The sequence below is a fragment of the Cygnus olor genome, chromosome 12 (genome assembly GCF_009769625.2).
Source record: "Cygnus olor isolate bCygOlo1 chromosome 12, bCygOlo1.pri.v2, whole genome shotgun sequence".
NCBI classification, from domain to species: Eukaryota; Metazoa; Chordata; class Aves; order Anseriformes; family Anatidae; genus Cygnus; species Cygnus olor.
The window spans coordinates 14434950-14460276 of NC_049180.1; the positions used below are offsets into that span (position 1 = coordinate 14434950).

Here is a 25327-nt window from a genome sequence, read left to right on the forward strand (position 1 = left end):
TGACAGTGACCTTTGGAATGAAGTCTTCTAAATGCTGGAGTACAGACTGGCACTGAGGGGAAAAACAAAAAGACAGTGATCATGTCTGAGATTCCCATGAACTAAACTACATGCAAATTAAAAAAAAAAAAAAGGAAAGAAAAAGAAAAAAAATGTTGACAGTTTAAGTATAGACAGCCAAACTAGATTCCTTTTTACACAGTAATGGTGAAATCAACAGAGTTGAGAAGAGGGATCTGGGACCCCTGCATAGCTTGGTTTCTCTCATTCTCCTTCTACACACTGCAGTTCAGTCTGCTAAACTCTTACATTTCAGAACTAGTCTGTTCACCTGTTTCAAAGGGAATATAAAACACCTGGATTAAGGGAGGAAAGCAACAGAGACAATGAAAAGTATGGAATGATTTCTATATAGGGCTTTATTGTGTATGAAAGAACGCTTCAGTCTGGAAGTAAGAAATGGTAGATTTGGGGGTTCAATCAAATAAGGGTTATAGAGTGGATGAATGGGATCAGCTATTGGCTGTTTCTTCTGACATACAGATGTGGGAAACCAGATGAAGCTAACAGGAGACTAGCAAATAAAAGCAGGTTATTCTTCACACAGTGTACAAAAGCTGCAGAACTTCTTGCTGCTGTATATTGTTGATGCTAAAAGTACACGAGTTCAAGCATAGACTTTGCAAGTCTACAGAGGAGTTGACCACAAAGCTTTTAAATGCATAAAAACCATATCTGGTTCAGGAAATTTCTCAGCTCTAATCAGCTAAAAGCAAGAGAGTGTGGGACAAGTATAGTCAAATTTGGCTTGTTCTTAGAGGCTTCCCTGCATACCTCCTTTTTGCTGCTGTCCGAGACAAAGCACTGGGCTAAAAGGACTTTTTGATCTAACTCAACACTAGAACATAATACGCATGCCTAAATCCAGATCATGTTATTAGGCTCAAGTCAAATATGAGGTCAGATGACTTTGGAGTCTAATATAGCCTTACATTCTATTAAAATCTATGAATAATTAGATTTTTAACCAAGAAAATCCCCTCTGTTCTACTGATCATAACTCTAAGTGAATAGTTTTATTGTAAGTGCCAGCACGCCAGCATTTTCTGCCAGTGAAAACACTGGAAAAGCCATCATTATTCACAGACATTTCTAATATTAAATGAAAGTCCTATAGGGGCAATAGATAACATTGCAGAATGATAGCAAGTTGCCAGTGCCTAAACATGGCATATTTTACATGTTTTCCATTCAATATATGATGTGTAAGGTCAGTAAATAGCTGTAACTGTAGCTGTGTGTAGCATCTCAGAATCAATCCTTGCTGCTTTTTATTTCAGAATAAGAATGCTTGGACAAGATCATTCTGAACAGTAGCACAGTACAATGCGCTAGCTTCTCTCTGGCCATGCAGAACAACATGCCAGGTATGTTAATTACTAAGTGACTTAGGGCTTACATATTGCTCTACAAGTGTCTAACACACCTATGGCAGCTGCTACAGGGCAGGAGAAAATTATTGTGTTTCTCGTAAAATGAGTACAGTCTTTATACTTTCAGCACAGTTGACCAGATTCCTGACAAAAGGCCACAAAACCAGGGCTTTGTATCACAAAATGGCTCATGGTAATGGCTCAACGCTTAATGTATTAAAGGAGTTAAAGCTCTTAAGCTGTTCAGATCTGCTGAGCAGGGTTGTTTCACAACATGAGAGAACAGTTTGGACTGCTTTTCAAAAAGACAAGGAACACGCTAATGTAAATTACACTAAAGACAGTATTGTTTGAATCATTGCTAAACTTTCCAAGTTTGTTGCTTCAGAGACATAGAAAATTAAATAAGATGCCAAGTTATTTTCATGGCAGGGCTGACCTTGTGTTAGTTACATATTACACAATTGGAAATGGTCATGTAGTTCAAAACAGCACTAAGAGCTAGAATTTTAAGAATATATAGAAAAAACATCTGCAAGATAGAAACAACTAGGAAGCTTATCTAGAAAATGTTATCTACAGTATTGAAATTTAAGTTGCAATCATCTAACCTTTTCATGCCAGAGTCAGTTTTACAGGTCTCAGGCTTGAACTTGTACATTGTCTGCCCTGTTTACAGACACTGGCTACACCCTCCGCATCTGCAGTATTAGGCAATGAAACAATAAATGGTTCTTCAATGCCACCCTCTGTTGAAAATACCTAACTACATGGACAGATCCCTTTACAAAAGAGTATACTGTAGGAAATAATATATACCTAGCCTGCATGCAGAACAACAGCTACCGTCTGTTGCTGCAGCACATGTACGGCACAAAATATGGCATTTTTTCAATCAACTAAGATGATCTGGGGACTTTAATTGCATTGCTGAATTTCAGAGACACGAATGCTACAGTAATACAACATTTACATGAAACCCCAAACAAGGTAGAAATTACAGTACATTTAGATAGAGAAAAATCAAGTAACTTTTGGTAGCAAGTCATCTAAGCAGTATTTGTCATCGGTAATTTATTACTCGTAAAAGGAGGAGTGTGTAAACAATGCATTTGCATTTGATTTACTCAGTAGCAATTGTGGTGCTATATATGCTCAGATAGATAAGGATTTTGGATAGCAACATTTTACATACATAGCAACTTAGTGACTGCTGATGTAAACACAGATCAAAGTCTTACCTTTGAGTATAGCAAAACCATACTTTTACTGTTTGAGAGCTTGTACTCTGAATAATAGAAAATTAAAGAATATACATTCATAATATTGAGAAAAGATACTCTAAGTTTTTCCAAAATCTCTACATAATTGTTATTCATATTTCTGCTTGTATTCAGACTTATAAATATAGACCCTCACTACCTCCTTAATTAGGGCCTCTACTCTCATGAGCCTAGTATGTCTGGTTGTACAAGGTTAATATTTCAGCATTTAATCTGATAGTTTCACAATCGCTGGCAACATATTCAGATTGTTCATGATTGTTCTGTTACAGTAAGAAAGGTACTAATATGTAAGCATGTGTGAATGCACATACAGTGTGCCTCTATAACCACTCCTCTTATCATGAGCTCTACAGCAGTTTTCCTGAATGCAATGCACAGGAATTCTTTTCTCTGGCCAGTTGTATTAAACCATTGTTATTTGCTACTGAGCTGGGTAGGAGTTATCATTTTGTAATATCATTATTAGAAGACCAGTTAACAACACAGCACAAAATGTTACAAATTCTCTATTTATAGTGCAAGGTACACATCTTTCATTACATTCTGGAGCTGATCCCAGGGTAGCTCTTCATTAAGGTATTTTGCCTGGTGATGAAGAAGCACTGAGTGTGTTCTCGTTTGTACTTGCTGCATCATGGACTGCTATTGCAAACGCTGTTTGCAAGAGCTTAGAAATGTTTAATAAGTGTCTTTTCCTGCATTACGCTTTCCTTTATAGTAATTACAGAGTGGAAACATGCTGCGCACCATAGGATCCCATTTATATAGGAGACCCTCCTGTAATCAGGAAAGCAACATGTAGATCAACTTTACACTGGCAAACCACATCAATTTACCCTAGCTTAGAGAATGGAGTAGCCCGTAATTTTCTGATCAAGGTGTCATGTGACTTTTACACTGTCATTTATAACACCATTGAACTGCATTTGTTGTAGGACAGCTGTATCTATCCTGCAAATGCTATCTTCTTTCAGTGGCTGAAGAACAAAAGGGTTTAGACTAGGAACTTCCTTCAGAATCATCAGGCAAACAAGGTTGCTGACATTGGTTTCCAGCCTCTCAGCAGAAACATGATACTTGCTATTCTTTCACCAGCAATTGCTTTATAGCCAAACATCCAGTGGATCTTTCTGAAGACAACAGTTGGAAAGAATTTTAAAAGCATTTTTGGGACTGTTCTTCATACAAGTTATGCATAATACGTATTTCCCACGCATCAGCTATTCTGTAAATTGTTACAGACATGCTCTTAATGCATGGAAGAGTGGATGTGCTTAGAGCAGAGGATGTTAACCCAAAGACTCAGCACCTTGGAGTGAAATTCTGATTCTTAGTATAAGTATGCAAAAGCTGGAAGTATCAATTATCATTTCAGCATAGCAGCTCAAACACATTAGCTGTCTAAAAATGCCCAGTGGTGGTGCAAACTACAGACTATCCACCAGAGGGAAGCTCATGTGTGTGAAGAAACATAACGTGGGCAAATGAAACACCTCCCTTGTACTTAAACCACAACAAATTAAATTCAGAATGTTTCTTAGCAATAGCACAGACTTTCTCAATTTTTGAATGTTTTCAGAAATTATATGCCAATCTAAGGGTAACACACTTAACAGAAAGTTTCTCATGTTCATGACTGCACTATTGCATTACATATGGAAAGCATATATAATATGCATGTACACAAAACTTATTTAGACTTTTATCTTTTAAACACAGAAATGCAGCCTAACTTCACTACTGTTAATACAATTAGACCAGTGTTTATGAGGGCAGAAGTCCAGCGGCGTGTTTATACATTAAAAACTCTACCACACTTGGTCACTAGAATGACTGAGATACTGACTTGTTTAATCACTGTTGTGTTCAGCATGTTATTGAACATACTACATTGCTAATGGAAATACCTGTTAAATTTCCCATAAAGTTTGTGTCCTGCTAGGGTAAATTCAACAAATAGCAGTCACTTTTAGAGATCATTAAAGACGTCCTAAAATGAGTCTGAACTTTTTGTAGTGACCCAACAACCACATAGAGCGCTTCAAAAACACAGTCCTTAGCTAATGTTATCTCCAATACCTTTATTATTAAATCTAAAAGCCTGTCTTCAGAATGTTACTCAGGCAATCTCAGCATTTCAACACCTGTCTGGGATCTGTTTGGAAAGAGAAATCCCAGGCTATTCCTGCAATGCTGAGATTCATCTGGTTTCTTGTTTAAATGAAAGATACAGCCTGAGGCAGAGACCATCTGGCAAGCAAGCTTCAACTGAAGTGGGGGAAATATGTTTCTGAAAAATATAAGGACAGGTGCTTCAAAGTACACCCAGATCCATATGTCACTGGATTAGAACGATACCAATTCTGATACCAATCTATTTTTATAGACAATTGCTTTTTGCCACCAAAAATAAAGTTTTGAAGAAGAAAATCTTACAGAGGTACTGAGCATCTCTCCTTGATTTTTTTTTTTAAGTATCTGCAATGTATTTCAGTCTGGATATACCACTGGCAATAAGTAAATAAAAAGCCCTCCCAAAGTTACTTCTGGGCAAATCATGTGTACGAAGGTGATTTCATTAGAAGAAGAGACATTGCCCACCACTTCCTTTTATTAGTGGATTTTCAGAAATTCCCTTTAGAATATACACAATTGATTTGGGTTTTTCCCTACCCAATTGGTACTAAATGCAGTAAAAAATAAAAGGAACTGGAATCATATGATGAAACCCAAATTAAAATATCAATTACACAAAGAGCATTTTGAAAAAAATATTCTTGACTTCAGTGGAGTTATTCTGGATTTGCAGTTGATCTCATTATACTCTTACGAGATCAAAAACGGCTAAGCCGATTTGGGGTTGGGAGGAGGTGTTGCAATACTTTTCCCATTTTGGAAGATACTTCTTAATGTTATGCACTACATTTGCCAGGTTTGTAAAAATCTACCTCAACATTTAATGAAATAATCTGTATCACAATTTAAAATTTAATAGATTGTGCTATGCATAATTCATTTTTTCTGTGTTTATTTTACATAAAATACTCTTCTAGTTTCACTTCTGTGACTCTTGCCCATTTTTGTTGGTGCTGCTGTTTTGGTTCCTCCTTTAATTATTTGGAACCAGACTTAAAAATAAGATGTTCTGACACTCGAGTAAGACAGTACTTCCATAATCTGTGGCCAGACAAAGATTTATTTATTTATTTATTTATTTTAAGAACTTTTGATTCACACAGGATTTGAATACTGTACTAACTACCAAGTTTCCTAGGAGATAAAGTCATATCCCATTGCTGGCACAGTAGGACAACCTAATCATATATTTTCTTAGACACAGACCATTTCCTCCTAACATTACACCCAGACTATTCTGATGGTGGTTGTTTAGCTAAAGAACTGCGTTTTCCCAGAGCACTGAGTGACATTGGTAGTAGGGTGATGGTTGGACCAGATGATCATGAAGGTCTTTTCCAACCTTAATGATTCTATGATTAGAATTACAACTCCATCCCACTTCATTGTACTGGTACAATCTCACTACAAAAGCTGATTTCCTCTATGTCAGCGTACTTCTAAAGCATGATCAAGATCAACTGTTTTCTGCTGAATTAAAAGAAAAATGATTACATGAAGGTAGAGAGTATAATAATGTTTCATGCTCTAGAATGCTATTTCATGTCAAACATTTAATGCACATTTTTGGTTTATCTGCCACCCTTCAGTCTTTTTGTCTTAAAACAGAATGTTGACATTTTCACAGAAACAAAAGTAAAGTAGCAAAAGGACAATTTTTTTCCTCCTCATAGCTATTGGTTAGACCAGTAGCTTTAACCAAGTAGCAGGCTTCTTAAAATAGGGAGACTTTTGAAAGACCACCTCCACGCTCTAAAATCTGCTGTGATGCATATATAATTAAGAGCAAAGTCAGGGACAACACTATTTTTATTTGTGCTCTGCATGCAAAAAGACATACTGTTTTCCTAAACAACAGGAGGAACACATGCGGTCAGACGTTTGTGAGCATTAGGATGTGAGGTCACATGCCATACAAGTCTACAGAATATCAGTTAGGGAAGTTTCTCTCAAGTTGTTTGCTGACAGTTTCAGAATCAAAACTTTCAGAGTGCAAAGCGCCAAGGATATTAGCACCTGAAAAGAACTGAAAAATTTCTGGAATGCGTGAAGCTGAGGAAGTCAGCACCGACTTGACATGGAATGCTGTGAAGTTGGTAGTCTGCATGATACTGAGCTTGTCATTTATTATTGGGACCCCTGGAAATTGCATTGTCATCTGGACTGTTTGTACAAAAATGAAGCAAGTATCTCCTTCAGTCCTGCTGATCTTGAACCTGGCCATTGCAGATATCCTCATACTGATCACTTTGCCAATCTGGATTTACTCCTTTGCTGACTCATGGGTTTTTGGAATCGTGTTCTGCAAAATACTGGTCTTCATGATTTACTGCAGCATGTATGCTAGTATATTTCTAATTACAGCACTGAGCTTGGAGAGACTAATGGCTGTGTTTTACCCTTTCACAATGCAGAGGTACAAAACAAAAGAAAATATTTTTGTAATCATGTTCCTCATTTGGTTCCTGTCCATTGCTTTTGGCGTTACTATTATTCCATTCCAAGAGACCGATGAAATCAACGGTGGACTACAGTGCACATGTCGCAACTACTCTACTACTGGACAGAAAGTGTCATATCTTTTGCTGGAGACTCTTGCAGGTTTTGTAGTTCCTTTTTTAATTATATGCACTTGCTATGTGTGTGTTGCAAAAAGAATAAGACAAATGACTTACCAATCAAAGCAGCGATCAGAACGGCTCATTACCAGCATAGTGGTGGCATTCATTTTATGCTGGTTCCCACATCATCTCTTTAACATCCTAGATATTATTTCAGTTCAGATAGAAGACTCTAATGAAATATATTCAGCACTGGAAAAAATTATAGACAAAGGAGAGTACGTCTCCGGAGCACTTGTATTTATCAGTAGCTGTATTAACCCTCTACTTTATGCTTTTGCTGCACGAAAATTCCAGAATCACCTGAGATTTGCCAAGATATCAAAGCTGTTTGAACAGTTGAGTCAGACTGTAACAGAGGAAGACAAGAAAAAGATTTCTTCTGTAACCAAGCAAGAAACTATTATAGCAGGCACAGAGAATCTCTAACAAAGAGCATAGACTTCGTGAGCAATGGGTTTCTGGGGTATTCATTCAGCAGTCCTTTCACCTAGTAGTCAGTTTTGTTTTCCAGGTAGTCCAGGGGATGCTAGAGACAATTCAGGTTGTGTGTATTACAAAAGAATTGGCAGTGACAACCTTGTTTGGTTCCTAACCTGGTATCCACGTCACAAAATCAGTTTCACCGGTGCTGAGAAGCAAGATGGCTAGAAGCTTAAAGTATAAGGAATACATAATTTTTATTTTCCATTACAATTATTTGTGATTTCTAGAAAAGGCATTTATGTGGAAAACAAGATTTGGAAATTTAAAACTTAAAAAGTTTGTCTGGAAGAAGATTTGAAATGCTCAAAAAATCCATAAATATAATCCAAAGTTCTAAATGAGCATGCTTAGATTCTTGATATGGATATGAATGGATTTTAAGAATATTTACAGCACATAAAAACTTTTGTGTAGATGGAAAACAAAACTATTTTTATTCAGGACTTTGTTTAGATTTGAGAATAGCAAGAATTGTTTACACAAACTCATTTACTGAAGTATCTTATGCTAATGGATCTTCAGTAAAATATGAAGTGTGACATGCCTTTTCAGAAAAAGGTACAAGAATTCTGTGGTTTATGACAAATAGAGACCTCATGCTATATTTGATTTCAAATATATTGCATATGTTAGTGGCAACTACTGATATATCAAATATACATACTGTGAGTATCCTCAAAAAGTCTGATTTAGTTAAGCTCCCAAGATGTCTATTAAATTATGGATGAATTGGATCAGATCCCAGGGGAAGGGAAGTAGAGATCCTTGATATTTTTGTAACCTGTGAGAAAGTTATGGGAGCAGTACAAAGTGCCTAATATCTTAAGAATTTCATCTTGCACATAAAAGCATTATTTTATCTTCTCTTCTAGAATAGTGTATTTCGCTTTTAAGAAACAAAAAACTTAGGGCTTGCAAGGAACTTGTTTTAGTTTTGTGAATGCATGCAAACTCCCTGTGAAAAAACTGCATGGCACCAAGTGTTTGCTTTTGAAGCTTTATTGGTTTTTTGTGTGTGCTTTTTTTTTTAATTTCAATCATGCTTGACATTTTTATACTTACTTTTGCTTATTTTTAAATCAATGATTTGCAATAAGATGAATATAACTACTGATTACTAAGACTTACTATATTATTATTGTAATATCCTGTACATTGTGTTTTGAACAGTTGCTGATAGCTATTGTAACTCATATTTACAAAGAAAATACAAGAGACTAACTAGAACTTCATTTTCAAGAACTGGTTACATAACAACCAAGGATATTTGAGCTGTATTACTTCAGTTTGTAAACTGGAATAAAGACAGGGAAGTAAAAATCCTTACCTGCTAATATTAGAATATTTCTTGAAATTTTGCATAAGTATTTGTTATTCCTGCTTGTTATGAAAGTCTTTTCTTCTTCTCAGTAGAAGGAAAGTCCCCACTACAGAGGACTTCTCATCAATAGGGCTCCTTCACTGAGGTAAAAGGAAAGAAAACCTTAGCAAGACCTTGTTTACAGCAGAGTAAGAAGCAGATGAAATCCCTTAGCACTATACCCCACCCACTCACTACTTTTTCACCCTAATAATGACTCCTTAATTGCTGTTAGCATATTAAATATAGCAAAGTAACAGTATCTCACAATAAAAACAATAACTTTAGTTAACTACTGTATAAAAAAGGAAAGCTGTATTTCCGAATATGTTCTTGAAATAACAGTCACTCATTATTCCATAATAGCACCGAACAGATAGATAGGTAATAAGCACACAAATAATGTAACTGAGCTAGAGTCCTAGGCCATGAGAAACCAAGCACTTTGCAACTTAGAGATGGGAAAAGGCCCAGACAAGCTTCAGTACAAGCTACTTGACTGGAATTTTCTGTCAGTCTGTCCTACATCTAGCTATCATCGGTCTTAGGAAACAGGCTAAACCCTTTAGTCATTTGTGTGTGTGCATCGTCTGTCTCATGAATGAAGTCATTTCTTTAGGTGCCGTTTTCTCTTAAATAAGCCTTCCAGGAGCATTCACTGCATATTAAATGCCTTATGCCAACTATGCCTTACCCAGGACAAACTACAAGGAGATCACAGCACTATCTACTGCTGTGGGCTTGTTTTTTTAATCAACGGGTATGGAATAATGGGTTAGGGTGGTTGTTTTGTTTGTTTGTTTGTTCATTTTTTTTTACTTGTCACTCACACAAGTGAACTTTATTGCTCAAGTTGCATCCTCCACAGCATCTGTAAATCTTAAAAAGGGAACAAGTAACATCCCCAGATCAGTAAATGCATTCTAGGGAGATGATTAGGTAAGACAGTTCTAAATAGAATGCTGTAACTAGATCCATGAGTCGATGTAGATGTATAAGGTGATGACCTGGCTGACTGCTTCTTTCTTTAACAGATACACAACTGGCCTGTCAATGCAGCAACATTTATCACTCCATCTATGCTAACATGCGCTATCACAGAACTACAGGGATTCCAACAGGCCCATTCAGTCAGCAGACATTGGATATTCTTGTCTCCTAAAACACTGAATCCCAGCCAAACCTAAGACCTGGCATAGATTTGGTCTGAAACGCTGCATCTTATGATAGTGATACCTCATGACTCCTGTCAACTACATTACATATCAATGCTGAAGATTATATTGGAAACTTGATAGAAAATGCTTTTCTTGATTGCTTAAGATCGTTCAAAGCAGTGACTTGGAGTAGTCTCCAAGTATAGCTGGAGTACTGGTAAAATCTTGCAATACTCAGACAGTTCTGGTTCCATCTGTGAAAAATGAGGTTTCATCTCACTTGAGTTCCTCATTGTTTTCTTACTTCCCAATTCTGTGTTTATGAAGTCTGTCTCTGTGGTTTCAGCATCCAGCTATTTCTCATGACACAGCAAGGGGGAAGGCTGTGCTAAGAGAGGGCCACTTCAGTCACCTGAGTCAAATCACCTCAAATTACCCTGAGGTACAGGGAACATTATGTGGAATCAATGCAACACTGCTCAGAACATTGTGTGCTGGGAGGCACAAAAAGATTCCAGATGCTTTGAGTTTCTCATTTGTTTGTCAAAATTAACAAGCTTTTAACATTAATCCCTAACTTGAAAGTCTTACCCAGCCTGAAACTTGGTGTAAACATTCCATGGGCATGCAGCAGGAATTTATTACTTATACTGCAGTAGGATTGTGCTGCATAAAGGGAATTCATTATGTATTAGCAGAATTGAAGGAGACAGTGAAGCATTTTTAATTCATGCATAGCCAATATACAATAAGGGTAAAAAAATAACAAAGGAAAATATCAGTCTAACAGTCTAATAAACAGTCTAATCAGTCTAATAAAAGTCTTACTTTTATTGCCTGCTGACATCAAAAGGTTTTTTCTAAGCATTATGGTAAAATAGTTATAGAGGCCTGCATTAAAACAGTGGAGCTTTGTGGATATTCAGAGGCAACTCAATTTAAGAGGTGACACAAGAAATCAAAGATCCTTGTATTCAGGTAGAAATCAGGCAACTTCATTGTACTAAAGAAACAAAATTGTTTCTTTAATGAAATCGGCAGAACACTGACTGGGAAGAAAGAAGTAGAGCAAAAATTAAGAGACATCTGAAAGACAGATGAGAGTGCAGTTATGGATCTCTATTAGGATTACTATTAACAGGACTAAAAGAGAAGGAATTGTATGCAGGTCTGGAGTGAAAGGAATTAAGAAACCTGGAAGCTAACAGATGGCATGGAGACTACATAGGTGTGCAAATGTTCTCACATTCAGGAAACTGTCTGATCAATAGTAAATACTTTAGAAGATACAGAATTAGAGAATATTAACAGTGGTGAAGTTTTTCTCTGGCTTTCTATCCTACAGCTCTTGTAGGACTCCTTTTCCTGCATGTATGAGGAAGGGGGGAAGAATAAGTGAAGGTTTATAATTGATTGGAGTGGGAGAACAAGAGAAATAAGTCAATTTGGATTATAAAGAAGCATGTGGTCTTAGAATGAAATTGAGAAGTTCAAGAGTGCACAGCAAGAATAGAGAAGGAATTGAAATAAACATTGTAAGGCAGTTTCAGGTTTTCGTAAATGTTTGTCAGTTCAATTAATCACTAAAATTGTGCATTATCAGAAAATACCTGTTTGAGCTCCACTGTTTGTTAATAGGTTAAAGAAAAATATCCCAATAAAATACAGTTTGAAGTCATAACCGTGTCTTCTGAGGGAATGAGTAGCTTGTGCTGCTCCTGTTAGCATGAAGATTTGAGTGTGACCAGGGCTGCAATGATGGCCTCTAAGATTTCAGAAACTTTACAACACTATTGCTAAGAAAAGTACTAAGAATTCTTGTACTGATAGGTTTAGAGATAATAGACTCCATATCCTGTTTGATTACTTCATGTCTTTTTTTGCCTTAAATCAGTTATTTTAAAAGTCATGCTGGTGGTTTTTAGTAAGAATTCAATATTTTTAACTCTATTCATTTAGGTTAAAATAAATTAAAGATTCAGACTGAAAGAAAGTTATTTTTATGGAATATGCAAAGTTTAAGTGATTTAAGTGATAGAATTAATGCAAAGGATACTATAAGGTCTTCCAGTATAGATTAAACAGTCACAACTCTGTAAGAGTTAGTAAGATTATACTCTTCCAGAACTTCAAAATTTACAATACTCTTTATTTAATAGAAGTCAGCTGCCTGAACTGCATCTTGATTGGAAAAGTGACTGGTCACACCCCAGTTTGGGCTGCAGTTATGTAAATACTAACAAAGCTTACAACTAAATACATCACTGTTACCATTGGCAATTAGCTAGATAATTGTGTTAACTTCATTGAGATATCCAGAAACATTAATGTATTGTAATTATGGATGTCCATGAAGTAACATGCCTAGATGGTCTTAAACCAGAGGATTAGTAGTTTGGACTGTTCTTAGTAGAACTTAAAGTGAAAGTTCTAGATTTTTATTTATTTGAATAGCAGACATGTTCACGATGTAACACATTACACAAAAAATTGAAGGGCTAAATATTTCTTTCAGAGAATTATGAATTTGAACTACCATTTCTGGCCAGTCATATCACTCAGTAGCACGCTAGGTATGCCACCAGAAGAGTAGCAATAGGAAAAGAGCTATCAGAAAATCACTTCTAGTCTTAGACACTTCGTGTTATGATAAGGGGATGCAATACAGACAATCTACAAACATCTTGCAGGTTTCATATCCTAACTATACTACATAACTTAAGCTGTTATTGCAATATTAACATTCACTGTAGAATTCCCTATTGAGTTCAGTGAGTAATATTGGAAACTTCAAAGCTGTGGCCATTTTTAAAACGTTGTAACTAGTGAATTACGTTTATGTCCATTTGATTTTAAAATATAGCCATGAACCTTCAGTGGTGCTATAGAACTGAGAAGTATTACGTAGTTAAAACTGAAGGAAGCATTTGTCACAGTAATCTTCTTACATCCCTTGTTCTCTCCTGCCACCATGTGGCTCTCGTTTTGAAAGTTGGGCCTAATTTCAATACTCATAAAGTCACTGAAAGAACTAGTTAGGTACTTTGCCAATTGTTTCAGTTATGAACCATATTTTGCAACTCAAGTCTTTGAGGCAGAAAGGCTCACAGAAAGCACAACAGTATATTAAGCATCCAAGTCCCATTCATTTCTGAGTGATCGAGTTGTTTCTTCTCTTACTCTTTCAGGAACCCAAGCCCACGTTTATTTATTTTAAGCATTGAACAAGTTAAGTTGCCTGAGAATTTTTGACAGAATACAATTTCCTCAAAAAATGCTATTTTGAAAAAACAATGTTGAAAACAACTTATTTTCAACAAAACCATTATTAAGCATGTTGAGCTAGATCCTGACACTTGAACTTGAGTAGCTCACATTTCATCCCAAGTGAGTGTATTGACTTCTAGTGTTTTTTGTTATTCTGAGATGTTCCCAAGAAGTTTCAGAAGGTCTTGAGTTCATTGTGATAAATGTAGGAACAGTTTTTGCAGTCTTGAACATACCCGCAATAAGAAAACCACAAAAATTTCACCTTTAAGAAGAAAGAAGAAGCACTAAGAATGAAGTGGAAAACAAAGATTTGGTTCCAAATTCCTTTTTTTCTTTGTTGCAATGTTTAGTTTCTGTATGTAATGCTTTTAGAGTCTCTATGAACAAGGCTCAGCTTAATCCTCTTACACTTGTCACATTGAATAGCATTGCACTAATTGACTGATCCTTCTCTTAAAAAGATCAGAATCAGAAGAAACAGGTTTTGCTAAAGAACTTCTAAGCACTTTGAGGAAGAAGAAGTCATAAATTGAAGGGTTCTACCCATGTCTTTCCTTAAATATTTAGATCAGCCCAAGACTTGCACTGTACATTACACTAAAGAAATAGCATTACTACCATTTTATATTAGGCAACTTAATTCACCTGTACCGTGAAAGCCAAAGTAAGATATAAAATTGAGATTTTCTGTCTCTGTAGATTCACTCAATGCTCCTGTAGTTCACTGTTACATAAACAGGGTCAGTCCGAGGGCCAAGCTGGAAAGTTAGCTTGCACATAACGTTCAGGGTGGGGTCTACCAAGAGTAACCAGGGTCAAATACAGCCCAACAATCATGCAGCAGGATTGTAGTGATTAGTCAGGGCCAAGGTAGTCAGGCCCCAAGTCAGAGCCCAGATCAACAAGTTACATGGCCAAGCACAAACAAACCTGGAAACAAGCAACCCAACAAGTCCCAAGTTAGAGCTCAAGCTCTAAGAATTCATGACCAAGCCTGAGTTTATATGGACCTCTGGGCCTGTGGGCTTGAGCTCTCAGGTTGGGCTAATTAAGGTCATTAAGGGCTGTAAGTGCACTCCTGATTGATTCTCAGCAATAGTTAAAACACCAAAGAACAAACACAGAATAATTCAAATTATTCATTGATTAATACTTGTTTATCATCAATTGCTTTTTATGCAAAGGTTTAAGTTGGGTAAGTGAATTTCCATACTTGTAGGCTAAATGTAAAAATAGGCTTATTTTTCACCTTTGCTGCTTTAGCCCAAACTACTACTTTTTCTTTTAACTTCTCCCCTTTTCCACATGCAAAATAGCTCACCATCATTCTTGGTTGAGGATAAGTACAATGGTGTCTCTGATCCCTGGCTATAGGCTCCAACTGTGGTGTAGAAACATGCCTGAGTTCATCATTTTCTTGTAAAGTGGGCCACAAAAAAAAAAGGCGGGGGGGGGAAACCGATTTGATTTGTCTGAATCAGAAGATAAAAGATTAGCCTCTTAAGTAGCAACTTCCCATATTTTGATTAACATTATAGTTTACCCAGTTCTTCAAAGAGATCTGTTAAAGGAATAGTAATTACTAAAGAATTCAATGACAGGAAAACCTAAAGATTTATCTCTTTTCTATAATACCATAACTGCTTCAAACAGTTAATTATCTGTCTCTAAAATATGTGGTTTAAACACTAACTCAGGATGTGTAATTAACGCTTACGTGATACCAAATAATCCCTTACAACCATAATATTTTTTCCTATAAGGAAGAAGGATTTTAACCTGTATAAAAAGAGGCTTGGGAAATGGAAAATTTCCATCTTTACAGCTGTAAGAATTAGAACTCGGGACAATCCATTCTATCAAAAAGAAAATAGGGGGATATCATACTAAAAAAGGCAGTGAAAGTAAAGAAATACCTCTCTACTCAATTTATAACTGGCCTGTGGAAACCAGGGCTGCAGGTGGTCATAGAAACAACTGGTGTGGCAGGAGTTTTAAGATGCTATAATTTTATGACCAGTTTTAAAAGATGATTTCCTGATGATTCTGGACAAAGAGTTCTGTTCTGTATTTAACGTAGGATGTTTCTGCAGAAATTTCATCATGCCTCAAAACACAAGCCAAAAGTAAGAAGACGTGCTGCCTTGATGACCTGAATGCAGGCAAAAATCGTCCATACAACTGACAGAAGCTGTGCTATTTGTGATACTAGTCTGTGCTATTATTACTCCCACTTTAAAGATAGGAAAATGGAAGGTAAGTGGAGGTACCTAAGGCTACAGAAGTAGCAGGGTAAGAGTTAGAAAAGCGTAATAATATATTACCATGTGTTAAGTATAGGTCAAGCAAAAGTATCAACAGCACAGGTAGGCAAAATATTTCAAAACTTTTACTGTTAATAGACTGCTGGCTTTTTATGGAGTTGCTATGTCAAGAAGGTAGACTGCTTAAGCTAACATGGAATTAAACTTAATAAGGTTCTGTATGCGGCTTGCTGGATCAAGAATAAGGGAAAAATAATAATGGCGAAAGTTACATTAAAGTGATACATTAAAAATTGAAAATTAAAATTTTCTCAGGGTATAGTTAGGATGAAAAAAGTATATAAAGTATATATTAAGTCTATAAAAAATTGCCCTTACAGACAAAGTTTTCCACATCTAAAACTATGATTCCTAATTAATGCAAAAATTTTAACTTTTGATTGCAAAAGTCTCTAATGAAGTTTTAACAATAGCAACGAATACATAGTCACAAAGCAATCTCAAACAGCAACTAAAAAGAACTCTTCAGAGTGAACGGCTACTCTTTAGACATTTGATTTCATTATGTCTCAGAGCATAGGGTGGAATCCTAGGTTATTACTTCTTGCATTTACAGAGAAGATTATACATAAATAGATGTTTACGTCCATCATGTATAATCCCTCCTTTTAGAAATGAACCCAGAGGCTAAATGAAGATGTCTTAGAAGCCTGTAGAACAAAAGGGATGGTTTTTGTTCTTTTCTCCAAATACTGTAGACTCAGACGTAACAAATTAGAAAAGCACTTTAAAGCCTAATGATTTTCAGTAAAAATACAAGCTTTGTTTTTTAAAGTTAAGAATATATCAATGACCTTTTTTGTATCATTCCTGACTGTTACTTTCTGAAATCATCTTTTCTGGTATGCTGTAACGTGATGTGTTGTTTTAGTATCAAACCTCTGAAATTCTATTTCAAGTTAGGTATGTATTTTCTGTTTAGACCTAATAATCTCTGTAGTACAGGTCAGATTTTCTTGTAGATTAGTTTAATTTGGGGCAATTTACACTTCAGAAAAGCCAGAGAACACGAAGGCTGCATCTCTTTATACATCTGTCTATAATGGATTTCCTTCTCAGCTTAGATTACAAGGTATTTGTCTTAGGTATTACCTTAGTCTCAGGTATTTATCACAGACAGCTTTCTTCAGGATTGTAAGCATTGTCTCCAAGTTGAATTTCCTAGTATGAATCATTACATTTAGAAAAAAAATAAGTAAATGGTGGGAAGCTAATTTAGCTGACGTATTATTCATGCCTTCATAGCTCTCCATTTTTCACCCTGTTGCTCAGTATGTTGAACTGGGTGGATACTGCAGATGACACACAGCCCTCAGCTTTGAGTTTTATGTAACACACCTATCTCATTGCCTCTGGCTCTTAGTTCTTTTATAACCTGCATCATTCATGTATTCACTAGAATACAGGGAAGATGATAAATATTTAGCAAAGATTTAATGAGTTAATGAATTGTCATTTTACCCTTTGCTCACAAGGAACACAATAGGTAGCACAAAGAACCAGTAAGTAACAATAAATAACAGTAACGATCAATAAGTTTGTGTTTGTATGTACACATCTGTATGTGTACACATACACTGCTCTATATACAGAGTGTGCATATGCAGAGCCATGTTTTTTCACTGGATAAATAAATTCTTCTTAGCAAAGTTGTAAGTCTATAAAATACATATGTAGCCTACCAACTATATGTATGTTACAAAAGCAAGGAAAATCCGTAATTGTGCAATGAGTTTGTTCCTGCATAACTGTTGCATGCACTATTTACTCTTATTGGCTTTCATATGACCATTCCAAAGCTTAAAACTAAGTATGTGTTCAATGTTTAGGTTTTCAGAGGAACCAGAATGTAAAAATGTTTTTAAACAGAAAACTAGTTCCAAGTTTTGTTTTCTTTTGTTTTTGTTGTTTTGGAAGAATATTCCTAGGATGTATTTACTTTGCCTGATGTTTTTTTTTGATATCTACTACAGTTCCATCACCTGTAGTCTATTGCCCTGTGCATGTGTGTCCTTTGTCAAGGACTAGTTTTGACTACCATACCAGTAGGAATATGTTGACAGTCAAAAGCAATGTGGAAGATAACTCCTTTTCCTTGAAAAGATTCAATTTTTGAGATGAGGATTTGGCAATTTTAACAAAAGATTAAAATAAATGAAATATTCATATATTTACAAAGTGAAGTTAAAAAAAATCCATTTATTATCTAAAGATGCTTAAAAGTTGTAAAGTGTATATTGGCTAACAAACTATCATAAAGTCACCTTTTGTGTAGTAATAGCACAAAATAAACTAAAGAAAGAACAGGTTGCAGACAGTTTCTGTAGAACATGTGATGTGCTGTGTGTTCACACCCTAGCTCACCCTGTAGTGGCTTGTTTGTACATCTACCTACAGGCAGTAGAAGCCTTGTTTCACCTTTTGCTCAGACTTAATTTAGTAGGTGCAAGCAGCCAGGATAGTAGAAAGAGAAATAATTAAGAATGAAATTAGGCTAAATTTAGTCTGAATACTATACAAAGCCTTACTGACTTACATATACAGAGTATATAGAGAGTATATGGTGAACATGAGTGAGAAATAAAAATTTGAAAACTGAGATTCTGATTGATTTGCATAATGTAAATCTTTAAGGGTAAAAATGAAACCCAACAGGCATAATTAGATTTGCAATAAAAAACGCAGGTAAGCAAATCTAATGCTGTCTTCCTCTTCAAAGCATATAGTACTTTGGATACTATCATAAAACAGCAGTGCTGTGGAGCAAAATAGGAAAGGAGAGGTTGGAAATTGAAGACATTACAAATGTTACTTTCCTCAAACGTTTGGGGGATGAATTGGTTAACATAGGTACAAAAGACATGAGAATCTGAAGCTACCTTTTTGAAAAGTGTGCAAGACTCCTCATAGTCCCTCTTCTGTGTACATAAGTGTACATAAGGGCAGTGGCACCGTTCTCATCATCTAACTTAGGGTATTTAACTGAGGTGGTTATGTCATGAAACTGTGGCTTCAGGAGATGCTTTGGGTTAAATTAAAAGTTTAATACTGACAAAAAGGCCTTCTCTGTTACCTCCCTGTCCTTCCATAACTCTGTGTGCTCTTGTGTGTGATCTCACTACTTACCTTGTGCCACCCTTGGAACTCATTTGACTGCAGAACAGCAGAATAAAACAGCAGAAACTGTTTTACCCAAAAGTGTATGTTTTTGCAATGTTACTGAGTTTAGTTGCCTGACCTTGAGAACAATCAGATAAGCTCCAGATGCAATACAGAAAAATGTGGGAGAAAAGTAAAAGAAGCTGGAAAGAGGGGATGGAACTGGATGACCTCCCTCCGAGAGCTGTCAGTGTGTCTCAGCCACTTGTCAACGTCTGGATTCCCTGTTTACCTTGTAGAAAGAAGTAAGTACCTCCTGAAGCAGCTAAGAGAAAGATTGTATTCTACTATTAACTATTTATTAAAAAACAAAAAAGAGGGGGGGAGATAAACATTCCAAATTATCTTCTTAAATGAGAGGTTCAACTTTATGTGGTATAAATACCCCACCTTCATCTTCCCTGTTCCAAATTCAACCTCCAGAGCAAGCTGGAAAATAGTCTCTGGACCCCAATGACTTTCTTTCCATTGTTAATCTTTTCTACTTGACATCTCTCTCATCTTTCTGGTGATATTTTCTCCTCTCAATACTCCTTGTCTATGTTTCCAGATTTGGGGCTTTTCTTTTTTGTTTTCTTTTCTTTTTTCATATTGAACTCATTCACTGTGTACTCATTTTAATGTTTTCTTTCGCTATGTGACTTTGTTTATAGTTCTTCCTACTCCATCATTTGTATCTTTTGTTCTCATTATTATTCCACTTCTGGCTATGTAATTGCTCAGTGTTTGCATTCTTCTACAGTTGCTCCAGCTACATCTATTTGAATTTTCTGCTGTGAATACTGTTTACTATTTGATAACATAGTTGTCTCTACATTTGCTTATGTTCTGTATAATGTTTAATTTGTATTTTTCTTTCATTTGTTTTTTTTTTTTTTTTTACTCTTTCAGTCTTATTTTTCCATAAAAATGCAGTAAGTTGTAACAGAGCAAGACATCAATAGCAAATAGGAAAAAAGCCTAAGGAAAAGTAAGAGAGAACTCTTCCTAATATGCCAAACTTGTTCTCTCATTTGTGTAACCTCTGTCAAAAAGGATGAGTCAGAGATTTTACTTTTTCCTGATGTTACCAGTCTAGTCAAATATCTGATTCAAAAGCCACTTCCATCAACCTAAGGATTTTAATTTCTCCAGCTCTGTAGCATCTTACAGATCAGACTTCTCAGCTCTTTTCCATAAACAGGAGACCCCTTCCAACAAACAGCGGCATGTCCTGAAGCCATTGATCAGGTAGCACAGGTGTTCCAGCTCAGATGTTGTGGGAAAGTGATGGAACTGTAGGCTGGAGGGTTTCAGGGTAGGACTGTGACAGAGGCATCTCTCTTCCAGTGCTAGAAGGGAAGACAAGCAGGAGCACAGCACAGCAAATACATGGTGGCCTGGCTTTAGGGGAAAATGCGTTTGGTAGCAATTGTGTAAATTTCATTTTCATTGCATGAAACTTAATAGGTCTGGAAGTTACTTATAGATTTTTATATTCCTATGTTTCCTATCAGATAAGTACTCTTTCTGATTTTACTGGCAGAGAACCTAGTGGATCACATACCCTCTTTAGGATTTCTTAGAACCATAATAGGAACCTAGAAGTAGAGTGAAGACTTTCTGATTCTATAACAGCTGCTTTTCCTTTTAGATTATCTTTCTTACATACATCATGCTACTCTGCTGATACTCTCATTATACTTGTTCTTTGTATCCACATGTTCTCTTTAAATCTCTCTCCTGTCAGTTATAATTTTTTTACCTTGATTCTCCTGCATCCATTCTCATTTCCTCTCTCCTTTGTTTCTTTAGTTGCATCTTTCAGTCCTTCAAGTCCATTCTACCAACTGTTTTACACTACCTTCATCATGTTGGTGCTAAAAGAAGGATGCTCACGATATAAAATATTGGAAGAGGGATAAAAAGGATCAGTTTGAACTGTTGAGTCAGTGGCGCAATAATGTAAGTACTGTTAAGCCTGTGTCTTGTAAAGCTATACCATAAATTTTCCTTCTGTCAGAACTTGAACTTGTAAATGAAAGCAGATTCACACAGTATTTGAAAACAGAGGCTACCCTATGACACAGAGCTGATTAATTCTGTTCAGTATTTTGTATGTCTATTTTCTTGCCTTTTGTCCTCATAAATGCATGACATCATGCACAGATGGAAAAGACTTTCTAACTACAAAATGAATCGGCTTTGTGACTGACTGTGAATCACCCTTTAACACTGTGTGAGCTACTGCTGTAATAATGAAGTTTTTAGTCTCTCTCCCTATTGCTGAGTAGACCATAACAAAACTGCTTTTGGAAAAGTTCTTTTGTTGTTGTTGTTTTATGGAAGCTTTCATATCTATTGACTTTTTAAATGTATACCCTTTATATCCCTGACATAGCAAGACCGGAATTCCAAAGAATCTCATAATGAGCTATGTATTCACATAACAAAGCATAAAGAGTTAGCTTTTTTTTTTTGTGCCAGTATTTTCTAGGCCAGTGTACATAGGTAAAGCTTCCATTGTTAATCATTGCCAAGATAGTACTAAATAAATTGTTTTGATCTGTTGACATTTAAAGAGTTTTAATGCATTAACATGCTATACTCTGCAGATCTGTAGATTCCCCTGAAAACAGTAAAAACTGCATGCATTCACAAGATAAGGAGCAGCCCTTTTCCAGTGCTTGTGTGTATGTGTACACACACAAAATATGTCAGAAGTTAGAAATAAACTGCATTTCTGCTTTCAGGGATTCAGGGATTGGTAATTGCTTTATCTATTTTTTTCATTCTTGAACAGTGTAATAGAGAATTAGATTAGTTTATTGTGGTGAATCTTAGTTGATCTGATCCAGTTTAGTCTATTACATTCCTTTTCCTGTTTTACAGATGACTGAATTTTTCCCTTGGGATATGGGGAAAGGATTGAAGTAAGAGAGCTGGCTTTGGTCCCTCAACTCCTTCTCCAAAGTAAGGCAGATAAAAGTAAAATTTATTATATCTCAGTAACAGCTTTAAAGAAAGAAACATTTTGCTTCTAAATTTAATTAAATTTAATTAAAAATCAGTATGGATCTTGAAAAAAAAATAGGGAGTTACTAGTGCACAGTGCTACCATGCATATAAATGTAAATTAAGCAACTTTGCTCTTGACACACTGATATTACTTAATACAACCACAGTATCAAACAGAAGACATAACAATAGTCAGCTTTCTGAAGCTATTAATACAGCACATGGAGGTTTCATTTAGTATATTTTAATAGCTGTAGCAAAGCGACTTAATGGAAAAAAATATGAAAGAGGAGAGAACAATAAGACTAGTTATTTGCGTACCTAGTAGACTTCCTGAAGCTGGAAGTAAACAGTGTTTACAGTATCAAAATTCCCTGTCTGCAGTCTTCCTATCCACTGTTAATTGGCAGTTTACTGTAAACATCAAAGTAAAAACATGTCTTGAAGGTGAGTTTTAAGTTGAATGCTAATTAATTTGGGCAGGGTTTTCTACGTTTAAGGGATAATGTCAAAGACAGTTTTGATGTAAATAAACAAGGAGCAAGAAGTGGCATCTGGCCGGAAATATTGGGATAAGAGATGAAAAACATTGTGAAGGACCAACCTGATTGAGGCCTGTAAATACAATGATGAGTTGGGGACAAAAAAAAAAAAACAGTGGCTGGTTTTAACAGCATTTTGGTAAGATGCAATGTAAAACATAACCCGTATGACTAATGTATATACTATTTTGCATAAGTTCTAATTAGTTTTAGTAGCAGTCTGTTTATTTCCAAAGTAAGATCTGATTGTGCACAGTCAGTCCACAGAAATGTTTTGAAAATCAGGAATTTGGAGCACAGAGGCACTTTTTTTTCTCTCAGTGGCAAAGGCAGTTTTACAGCACTTGCTCACTTTGCACCTCTATCCTCATGAATGCTCCTTGGTCTTGAGAGTACTACTGTCTGTGGGATTATGTTTGAGGAAAGGATCAGTGTTAAAAATAACCCTTTCTCTCAGGGTTATTTATTTTCTCTCAGATCAGTTCCTTGATTCATTTCATCATGCAACCTGTATAAACCATTGTACCAAACCCCAGAAGAGGGGCAAGGAACTCTTTAAACAGACTTAGCTACAGAAAACACAGAATGTCAAGACAGTCCCTTCCTTCAAGCACTTGAAAAGTAAGTTTTCATTTTCACTTTTTTTTTTTTTCAGAATACAAACGTGCCTTATTGTTTCTATGGTAGCCACTAGAGAACCTCTAGAGTGGTCAGTCATAAATGTAACTGGAGAATTGACATCAAGATAATCAGTCAGGTAATTATACTAAAAGAAGCAGAATGGGACACTACTTGCCTGATTTTCCTACAGATACATGCTGTTTGTTTTCTTGGTGTAATTGCAAATAGACAGTACACATTTTCAGGTATAGTTCTTTAGGTTATTTCTTTTCTGTGACCACCACAATTATAGCTAGCTCATTCACAAATTTAAGTAATGCTTAAGTGTCATCACAAATAACGTGTCACTTGTTTAAAAGGCAGGAGGCATAAGAACAAATCATTGCTAGTGCAAAAGTTTCTGTAATTGGAAATTTGCCAGTCCATCTTAAAACAGGAAGTAGATTGCAATCTGTTTTGTGTCTCTATGATTTTTCATAGATATTGCTTATCCTTAAGTGCTCTCGTTGAAAAACATACCTCTGTTTGAACCATCCCCCTGATTTTCAGCACCAGCAGAGAAATAGAGCTTCAATGATGTGGAAGTTAAATCTAGTCTAGACTATTATAGATTGTTTCATTTCCTCTGTAGACAGATTCAGCCTACAAGGCTGTAATTTTACACCTTTTAAAATAACTGTATTATTTAGGTGTCCAGGATAGGATGGAAAATATATATTATAAAGCTAAACTACATTGTATTCTTTTGATAGCGATGGTTATGTATACACACTCACAAAACTTTGCAGTATCTGGGAGGCAGGATTACTGTATTAAAGTACGAAAAACACTAATGGTTGCAGGCACAGTATGAATTATCTTACCCCACTGCTGTACCCAGTCATCTTTACTGGGGAAAATAGGGAGAAGAATGGAAACCAATATGCACTTTTACTGGGGATAAATCCCAAAAATATTTATTAAAAAAAAAAAAGGGCACGAGCTTATTTGTTTGGTATGCCAGGTCACACAGTTCTGGTGGGTAAACTCTTGCATTGCCCGAACTAGAAAGATACAACACCTTGGTAACACAGCTTTGTTGAAAAAACTATTAAACAGTTTTCTTCCATGGTTACATTTGCATCCCACAATTTTATATGAGTCCAGATATTTAAGACTTTGGTTTCACAGACCTGGTACAGCAGACTTTCTTAGCGCTTCCTGCCTTGCTAGAGTATCCCAGCCTAGCAGCCTGGGATATCAGGAAATTTGAAGCACACAGCAATAATGACAAAATAAATATTCTTTAATGTAGCACAAGTAATGCTTTCAAATGGTTTAATGATTCTGGATTTATGAGAAATTATCTCAGAACATTATGAAGTGATCTAAAAATAATGAAGCTTTTGTCACCCGAAATTTACATTTTGGATGAGGGAGAGTTAACAGCCTGAGGCTCCACTGAGATTGCACCAGAGCTCACAAAAGTTTTCTTGGGTGTTCCTAGTATCTTTTATAGAAGTGTAAAACCTTGCACATTTTGTTTCCCAGTATTAAAGTATCTCTTTAGCCAACTGTTTTGATCTCTTGAAAACACATGCCTCTCAATGTAATGAGAAACCTTCATCTTCTTGTAAGTGGGTTCACAGGTTTTCCATTGAATGTGACCAAACATACCAAACATACTTGCATGCTGACAGGTGGGGTAGCTATTCTCCCCTTGGGGCAGGGTTGGTAGATCTTCAGTTGTAGGTAAAAACATGTCTGTTGCGCTGAGTAATTGCTGCTGGGAAGAGCTTGCTTCAATAGTCTTTTTTAGCCAGGCTGACAGCAAAGCTGGCTCTTCCCATTGTATTTGTTTCTGATGAAAATTGAAAGAATCAACTGAAAAAAAAAAAAGGATCCTAAAAAGACTGAGCAGAATGTTTAGAACTTCGAGAGTTTAAAATTTCAGGT

At 36.0% G+C, this 25327-nt stretch overlaps 1 long non-coding RNA gene across 2 annotated transcripts; it reads left to right on the plus strand.

The window, feature by feature from the left end:
- The first annotated feature begins 1350 nt into the window (after nucleotides 1-1350).
- On the plus strand, nucleotides 1351-24308 carry LOC121076522. 2 transcript variants are annotated; one of them, XR_005823551.1, is made up of 5 exons: nucleotides 1351-1427; nucleotides 15830-16005; nucleotides 21027-21176; nucleotides 22104-22184; nucleotides 23427-24308. It is a non-coding gene; the product is annotated as an uncharacterized LOC121076522 (long non-coding RNA). The 2 variants fall into 2 exon arrangements; XR_005823552.1 differs by lacking the exons at nucleotides 1351-1427; nucleotides 15830-16005 and adding an exon at nucleotides 17586-19477.
- The last annotated feature ends 1019 nt before the right edge of the window (nucleotides 24309-25327 follow it).